Source organism: Hylobates moloch, unplaced genomic scaffold (genome assembly GCF_009828535.3).
Source record: "Hylobates moloch isolate HMO894 unplaced genomic scaffold, HMol_V3 SCAFFOLD_7, whole genome shotgun sequence".
In the NCBI taxonomy this organism is placed as follows: Eukaryota; Metazoa; Chordata; class Mammalia; order Primates; family Hylobatidae; genus Hylobates; species Hylobates moloch.
The window spans coordinates 14,006,145-14,015,456 of NW_026652282.1; the positions used below are offsets into that span (position 1 = coordinate 14,006,145).

Here is a 9,312-nt window from a genome sequence, read left to right on the forward strand (position 1 = left end):
TTTATGTAGCTCGCAATTCTGTGTGGCAGCAATTTGGGCTGGGATTAGCTAGGCAGTTATGCTGATTCCAGTCAGACTCACCTGATCTCAGCAAGGCTTACTCATGGCAAATGTGGTCAGCTGCCATGTTGGCTGGGGACTGGTTAGTCTAGGATGGCCTTATCTGGAAAAGCATGTCTGTATTCCATTTGTCTCTCACTCTCCAGTAAGCTAGGCCAGTCTTGTTTATATGGCAGGTAGGTAGGCTCCCAAGAGCAAGAGCAAAAGTCTGCAAAGCGTGTTGAGGCCTAAGCTTGTAAATCACACAAGGTAGCTTCTCTCACATTGTTGTCCAGAATCAAGGAGTAGAGATATATAAGCTGCAAAGAATTGTGGCCATTTTTGCAACCTATCAAAAAGAGGAAATATGTTTAATTAAACAGGTGGTCTATAACTTGTTTAACAGAGTATGTGACATCACAGTAAGTTCCCAATAGATTAATCTATTGTCATTATTATTGTTATAATTTATTGAATATCTACTATATGTTAGGCTCTGAACTAGGCAATTTTTATATATATATATATATATAATCTTATTTAATTACCACAACTATTTATTTTACATATGAAGAAACTGAAGCTCAAAAAGATAAAGAAAACTACTGAAGGCCATTTGATTAATAAGTGATGGTACCAAAGCTCACATTCCCTACTTCCTTATGTCTTAGGATGCAAACTAAACTTGGATTGCCTAAAACTCTGAAGGAGAAACAAAACTTGAAGCTAAGATGAAATTAAATATTTAAGAAGGTCTGAGAAATGACATGTGAAGAAAGAACCTGGCATTCTGACCTGAAATATGAGGGTGATGCCCAGTGCCAGTTTTGGCAGATGACCCTCAAGTTGGTCACAGCTCATCTGAAGGGCAAAGCAATGATGATTATTGTGACTCATTTGATATCATATGTTGCTTGGTTCTTTCCCTTTTCACAGAGGATGAGGAAATTCCTTTCTGATCAAAGAACCTGTGTTAGTGTTAGAAGATCTTGAGTAGAAGGAAGGAGGTAGAAGGCAAGTGGGTAGAAGAAAGGGAAATTTAGCTCAGGAGGAGAAAATACTAGAGCAGAGGAGGAGTTTAAAATCCCCTAGGCCAGATATTCCCAGCATCTTTTGGGAATGAGGACACAGATAAGATAGAACTTTGTTGATATGATAGACAAGGCTTAGAGAGCATATCTTGAAAAACATATTGCAGTAACCTCATTGCCTCTCGGCAGTCTGCAGCCCATAGGTTGGGAACTGGGGGTCTAGTCCTGAAGAGTAGATAGGTTTAATTTTGAGACCAACTCTATTAATTTGGTAGTGATTACTGGAAGCACTGTGTTGAGATGGATTCTGAGGACACATCCGGATGTTAACAGAAAAGATTGCTATGAGTGATTATTGATCTCTCTCACTGGTCTGGACAAGGATGGAGGTGGCATGTATGCTAAGTATGTTTTCTATCTCTGATACAGTCACATCTTCATGAGAAGAACTGCAGCAAAGAAAGTTGGCATGATTTTCTTCCTATTATGAAGTGAGTTAATAGAAGCAAACCTAGATCCCTGATGTCCTGATTTGTGCCTTTTCCATGACACTAAGCCAGTTAAAGAACCATATTTTTTGTTACCATTTATTCTCAGGCAAAATATGTTTTTCAATTTTCTTTCTATGTTGCCCCTGTTTTTTCTGGAAGTCTGCTTTCATGCCAGACACGGTATAGTTTTCTTCTTTCATTTAAGAGAACAAAATTAACCAAAGCTTATTCAGGGATTGCCTGGTGAATTTAATGGATTGTCGAAAAAAGGGTCTCATCTCTGCCCCGTTTCCAGGTCCACCCTCTGGTTATGACACATTTGTGCCCAAGCATTAGACTTTGAGATTAGAGGACTAGGTCATCGCTGAACTAAAATCTAGTTCAATTCAAGAAAACCCGGTGAAAGTCTCCTTTTCTCCTCCTTTCCTCTCCATCCTCAACCTCCGAGTCCTCTTGTTCTCTTTCTATTTTAATGCTTTTCAGGCACCTGAGATTAATTAATTTGTTTACTCATATGCACACTCCTGCCCCCACCACACACACACCTCTATACCCATGAATCTTGAGGTTCCCACAAAACCTTTGTTCACCAGAGCTAGAATGGATTTAGGCTTCATCCAGTTTATCTTCTGAGGACATTAAGGCTCAGAGAGGGCAGAGCTTGAAGCCAATGTTCCAGGATCCAGTACGCAAAATGGCCAGTTTGCTGAATGGCCAATGCACAGCCCAGTCTTGCTTTTGTGAACTCTTTAGTTTATGGGTTTTCATTTTGTCTTCATTTTAAGGATTGTTACATTTTCCTCTGCCCCAGCTTTCTCCTACTGCAGCTGAGTCTGGGGAGAAGAGAAAGGGGAGAATGAAGAGCATGAAAAGATTGCATAAAGAATGTGAATAATTTCTCTTAGCATCTTCTCTATTAATAATAATTAAAATGCTTCAGATATATTCAGAATGTATTATTGAATAAGACTCTATTAATGACAGACTCTAAGAAAGAACATACTATCATGACCCCATTCCCCTGATAAGCATATGAATAAATTTCCCCTGTACCCCTCAGTTTTCTCTCTCTCCCTCTCTCTAGTCCTCAGTCCTAGAAGCCTTTCTTCTTATCTTCTCTCAATTCTCTCAAAACACCAAGCCCTTTCCTATCTCATGACCTTTGTACTTGCTGTTCTCTGTGCTTTGAATGCCCTACCCCCTCTTAGCATCAATATCTCCCTGGCATTTTTAAAGTCTCAGCTTAAACGTTCTCTTTTTAGTGAGGCTTTACTCAGTCACCTAATATAACTTCACCACTTTATCCCGTGTATCAGTTAGTTTTTGCCATGTAACAAACACCTCAACATTTAGTGGCTTAAAACAATCAGCGCTTATTTAACTCATGATTCTGCTGGGCCCAAGTGGGCTCACTCATGGATCTGAACTTGGCTGGTGAGTTGGTGAGGTCTCAGATGACCTCAGTCACATGTCTAGTGGTTGGCTGGCTGTCACTTGGGGTGATGGGGATAACAGGGCCATATATTGCTTATTCTCCAGAAGGCTAACCCAGGCTTGTTCACATAACATCTTAGAGTTCCAAGAACAAGAGTGTAAGTCCTTAAATGTAAACACTTTTCAAGTCTCTGCCTGCATTGTATTTGTTGTGATCCTAGTGGCCAAAGCATATCAAAAGGCCACCCCAGATTGAAGGGGAAGAGAAAGACTTCACCTCTTGAATAGAGAACACAAGTAGAGGTTTGAAAAGCCCTTGCATATTGGAGTTTGCTCTCTCACTGTGCTTGGGACCCTGAAGCTACTGTATGACAAGCCTAGTATAGCCTGCTGGAGATTGAGGCTACAGGGAAGAGAATTAAGGTGCCCCAGCTAATAGCCTGCCAATCACCAGACATGTGAGTGAGGCTGTCCTGTATCATCTGGCTTCCAGCTGATCCACCAGCTGAGTATAGACATGTGAGAGAGCTGAGCAGAGATCAGCAGAGTCAGCCCAGATTTTTAAATCACCTGGTCAACTCACAGAATTGTGAGCTAAATAAAATATTTATTGATTTAAGCCACTGTGGTTTGGGGTGGTTCGTTACACAACAAAAGCTAACCAGTACGGGGGGCTTGATTAAGAAACCAGACTGAATCAGAGAATAATATATGATCTTATGTGGTTGGGTCTTGTAGCTGACAGTGTTAATGCCCCACCCTTAATTGGTCAGGCCATTTCTGTCCATGTTTATCTGACTTCCGACTGCCAATTTCTGCATGTTTTTTGCCAAAGGGCTTTCTCTGGGCACCAGAGCCCACCTTGCCTGTGCACACAGTGGGCCAGAAGTTCTGGAGAATTGACATTTACTATGAGCAGGCTTCAACCAATGATGAATGGGAGTTCATGTATATATAACCCAATAACTTGCAAAATGAACAATATTTTCCAAACCATCTCCTGGAGTTCCCCAGTGGGATTGTGCTCCAGGAATTGGTAAAGAGCTTCCAGGTTCAGCAGACGGGAGGACTGCTGGCCAGGGCCTTTGGTATGCTGCTTCAGTGAGGGGCCCCACTGCCGCCACCCTGCTTGCTGCCTTCCTGGGTGCCACTCCCCCAGTGAGTCCAATAGGACATGCTCCTCTCAGGCTCTTGAATGCTGCTCTGAGCAGTGTCACCCTTTACACTAGAAAGCTGTCAGAAACTATGGGGGAAAAAACAAAACAAAACAAAAAGGAAATAGAGGAGGTGCTAGAAGAGGAGGAAGAAAATTACGTGGTGGAGAACATTGTCGACTGTAACTGGTAAAAGCAAAGTGGAGCACCTCCTAAAGTGGAAGAGTTTCTTAGATGAGGATGACTCTTGGGAGCCAGACGAGAACCTGGATTGCACGACCTCATTGCTGAGTTTCTACAGTCACAGAAAATAGCACCTGAGACAGACAGATCAGAAAGAGGCAAGTGCAAAGCTCATTCTCATTCTGAGTATAAGGGAGAGGAGAGCAAACCAGAGAAGAAAGAAGAGTCAGAAAAGCCACGAGGCTTTGCTGGGCTTTGGAGCTGAGCAGATTATTGGAGCTACAGACTCCAGCAGAGAGCTCACGTTCCTGATGAAATGGGAAAACTCTGATGAGGCTGACCTGGTCCCTGTCAAGGAAGCCAATGTCAAGTGCCCACAGGTTGTCATATCCTTCTATGAGGAAAGGCTGATGTGGGCATTCCTACCTCAGGAGGGCAATGACAAAAAAAGATGGCAAGAATTACTTCTCCTCAGCACCAGCCCCTGTCAAATCTGGCTGGGAGTTTCAAGTGGAGAGAGAAGGAGTTAAGACTTGTGTTGACATCACAGAGGTGGCTTGAGAAGATGTCCTTTGAAGAGCCAGTATAGTCTCTGTGTCCTGCAGCAGGCCAAGTGCTTCAAAACTGTTCCAAGCTGTGTAGCTTGCACATGGTTCCAGTGGAGGGGAAGAGGGATAAGTGTTTCAAGGCAACCTTTGTTGCACTTTGCTGAGAAAAGCAAAGGGCTTCCTATGAAGGACAAAACTTGCAGAATTGGGTGTGTGAGAGAGCAAAAAGATACTGTAGATCCTCAAAGAGCATCTCCACAACCCTCAGCCTTCTTCCCAATAATGTCAACTCTGCATTTTTAGAGTGTAGCATTAGGTAGTTTTTGGCTATTACTGGTGTATGCTTTGGGGGAGGGAGAGATGGAGTGGGGAGAAATGGAGATGGGTAGCCTCATTTTGATTACCATTTGGGACCAGATTGGGAAAATAGTGAAACAATGGAAAGGGCAATGATTTGTTTCTGTGTCCAGAATATTTTACATTAAAAATGTCATTGGTACCATAAATAAGGACTGTGAGAGAATGTTTAAAAGCTGTTAATAAGCATGTTCATACCTCAGTGTCTTGTGTATCCCAAAAGTATATACACCCACTATGTACCCACAAAAATTTTTTTTTAATTAAAAAACCTGAATGTCTGAAACCTGTAAGCCAAGGTATTCCCTGCTTGAATTTAATGCTATTCCCCACAAAGAACTAAGCCAGATCATAAGTTACCAAAGCTGCCATTTTGCAGATGGAAATTGACTGAGGAGGGAAAACCTTTTATTGGAGCCTATACACAGGTAGATCATTCTGTCTTAGAGGTGCTAATTCCTGAAATTAGAGAAGAAAACCCTTTATTTTCCAATTATGAAGTTATAAATATCAGCTTCGCCATCCAAGCCACAGGCTGAGGTGTTGGGGAAGGAGAAGAGGGTAATAGAGGAGATGGAAGAGTAGGGAAAGGCAAGGGCCTATGCTCAGGATGGAGAACTCTTGGAGCCTTTCTGTTTTTTGAGCTTTGAACTCTGAAACCATTGGTGGCAGATTTCAATCACTGACAGCACAAGTTTCATTGAATCAATTTTGGAGGTGAATGATTTCAAAAGCCTTTGTATCAGGAGAAGATTAAACTTTCATACTGGGGCAGTGGTTCACTTTAAAACAAAACAAAACAAAACAAAAAACATTCTAAAAGGAAATCCTAAGAATTAAGTGATACCCCAAATGCTCTGTGTTAAGTCAGGAGCTCCATCAGTTCTTGATATCATCTAGAGCTACATCGTAAAATTGTTTTAGGCGTGTGTTAGGTTTCTGTGAAAACTTTGTTTACATGTAAACTTCATACCACATTGTCAATTTTTGTCTTAATAAAACTATAGATTTATGTTTTTAAAAAGCACTTCCATCATCACCTCCCTGCTCTTGTCTCATTCATCTTTAGCCTGATCTGGAAACATAAGGCTCATTTAGGCTGTGTCACTGGCTGAAGCTGGACATTTGAATGCAAAAAATTTGGCATGATGATTTTGAAGTGGGGAGGGCAGAGCTTTTGATATGGTTATCAGAGATAGAATGAAGGTCAAGGATAGGAAGAAACTGGGAGACAAGAGAGAGGAATGAGACTGGGGAGAGATCTTCTCTATCTTATACAGCAAGAAACAAAAGTTACAAGTTTAATATGTTCATTTTTCTTTTAATAGTCTTTTTTCTTCCAATACTATTTTTAGGTGTGTGCTTGTTTGATGTAAAATTTACATATAGTGAAATACATAGATCTTCAATGTACTGTTCAATGAGCTTTAGTAAACGTATATGCCTGTATAAGCCCCTCACAAATCAAGATATAGAGCATTTCAATCACCCCCAGATTGTTCCCTTGTACCCCTTTGCAGTCATTCCTCATTCTTCACCAGAGGTAATCACTACTGTGATTTCTATCATTATATATTATAATTGGCTGTTCCAGAATTTCATAAAAGTGAAATCATATAGTATGTACTCTTTTATGTCTTGCTTCTTTACTCAATACAGTGTTTTTGAGATTATCCATGTTGTTGTATATATCAGTAGTTCATTCCTTTTTATTGCTGGATAGTGTTTCATTGTATGACTATAGTATAATTTATTTATAAATTCTCATGTTGGATATTTGCGTTGCTTCTTGTTTTTATCTATTCTGAATAAAGCTACTATGAGTATTTATTTACAAGTCTTCTTATGGGCATATATTTTCATTTCTCTTGAGTATATATCTAAGAGTGAAATTGCTGGATCATAGGGTAGGTGTGAAGCCTTTGCTCTGGTTGCCTTTGTGACTGACTCAGTTTCCCCAGCCCTCTGCCTTGCCTGCCTTCCTTCTGGGTCTAGAGTACTAAGATTCCAGCAAGCATTCTGTGGAGGGGCCTCATGCATTCCCCTGCAAGCTTCAGAGCAGGAAATAGGGGAGGGTCAGGAAATAGCATAGGGCTAGAAGTTAAGCATGAGTGATTAGGAGACCAGGGTCTAGTCTTGGTTCTTCCATTAATAATTTTGAGGCAAGTAATTTTCTGACCTTTAATCTTCCCCATTGGCTGCTCTTCAAGACTCTTTCCAGATGGTTCTACACCTGTCTTGTGAGTTCATAATAGATGCTCAGTTAGAATTTGTTTCCCTATGTAGGAGAGGGAAAAGTATTAAGTTATTTGTTTTTCTCCTGACTACAAAACATTAACATAGTTATTTTTTCACTGATTTTCCTGCCTTCTGATAAGGGCAGGTGCTAAGGATGCTGTTTTGTTTTTGTGACCTGGATGGCTGATAAAGGATACAAATAGGGGAAGCCAAGAGAGGCCAGACTAGAAGGAAGAGGAGGCTCTAGAAGGACAGCAAATAGATGATGACGGGGTGTGTGTTTGTGTGTGTGCATGTGTGTGTACGTTGGGGGTGCTAGCATAAAAGCAAGAGAACGAAAAACACACAGAGAGAAGATGGTTGCCACAAGGAGTAAACTTTGGGGAAAAAATATGTTTTGAAGCAGTTTTGCTGAGTCATGATCAATGTCAACAACTCTTTTCCCCCTTACTGAGAAAACTGCAGAAATACAGCCATCATTCTACAGTCTTTTCAGGCTTGGATATGTATTTCTAATGACCTTAAGGCCAGAGGAGAATTTTCCAAAGGGACCCTACGATATTTAGGTTGAACGAATGAAAGTATTAGGATAAAAGCTAACGTGCTGTAACAAAGACACCTAACAACATCATAGCCTACAGAACCAGGAAGTTGATTTGTCTTTCAGGTAACAATTCAGAGGTGCATGATCCAGATTGGTGAAACAAATCTCCTCCACAGTCAATCAGAAACCTGAGGTCCTTCTATATTGTGGCTCTAAGGTATTGTTGTTATCTGTATAGTTGAAGCTAGATTGCTGTGGGTTCCAGTTGGTGAGAAGAAGAAAGACAGCATGGAGACATGCCTACCATCTTAAATTCTAATTCTGGAAGTGGCATACATTATTTCTTCTCACATTCCATTGGCCAGAATTCAACCATATGATGAAGCTAATCTCAAGGGACACAGAAGTGTAGTCAAGCTGTGTGCCCAGCAAGAAGGGGAGAGTGGATTTTAAGGGACAACTGGCAGTATTTACCCCAAAGAGAAAGCCTTTAAATCCCCCAAGGGACTGCTTGGGGGGCCATTTTATTCATGTCCTGAGGGAATAGCAATATTCTTCAGGCTTCATTGAGACTTTGTTCTACTCTGGCCTATCCTGCATCTGTCTTGTGTGTGTGCACTCACACCATGTTCTGATGGGCTTTGGGCAAGGGGATTATTTACAGTTCTTGAATCCTTGCTTGATACCAAGTTAGGCTAGAGCTGCATGTGCTTCAGGAGCAGGGTAAAGCAGGAGGGAAGCGAGCTAAAGGGCTCTGTCCCTTCCCCCACGTTTGTCTCACAGTGGGGAGTTGAAACTGAAGTCTCAAGTCCCTCTCCTTTCCTGGAAAATCTTCCCTAGCCATATGTGTCCTTTTCTACTCACCTTCATTATCCAATAATCTTTTTTATTCCGTCTTCCCTCACAGACCCCAATAGTGTTGACTGACTATGACAGTATGTAATTGAATGCAGAGTATTCTTCCCTCCAATATGATTAGTTAACCTTCATCCCATATGCAGTTAAATCACCTTCAAAAAGATGCAGCTAATGTCTCCATCCTACAAATTCCTCCTGAGGTGTTGAGTGGTATGTGCTTGGGTGTTCCTCCACGGTGACATCAATGCCAATTTTATTAACTGAGCACTTCCTCTCCTCTTTCTCTCTCTTCTTTCATGACTTTGACTCTTCAGTTTTTCTTTATTCCAAGCCCTCCATGGCCTGTGAGCCAAGTCCACACTACCAACAGGTCCCTTGGAATGGCATCCTATATTTGGCTTGTCCTGAGGGACAAGCTGACTTGTCATTAGCTGA

General features: G+C 41.3%; 1 pseudogene; it reads left to right on the forward strand.

Moving 5' to 3' along the window:
* Window positions 1-4,240: 4,240 nt before the first annotated feature.
* Window positions 4,241-4,862, forward strand: LOC116812276 (chromobox protein homolog 1-like; annotated as a pseudogene).
* The last annotated feature ends 4,450 nt before the right edge of the window (window positions 4,863-9,312 follow it).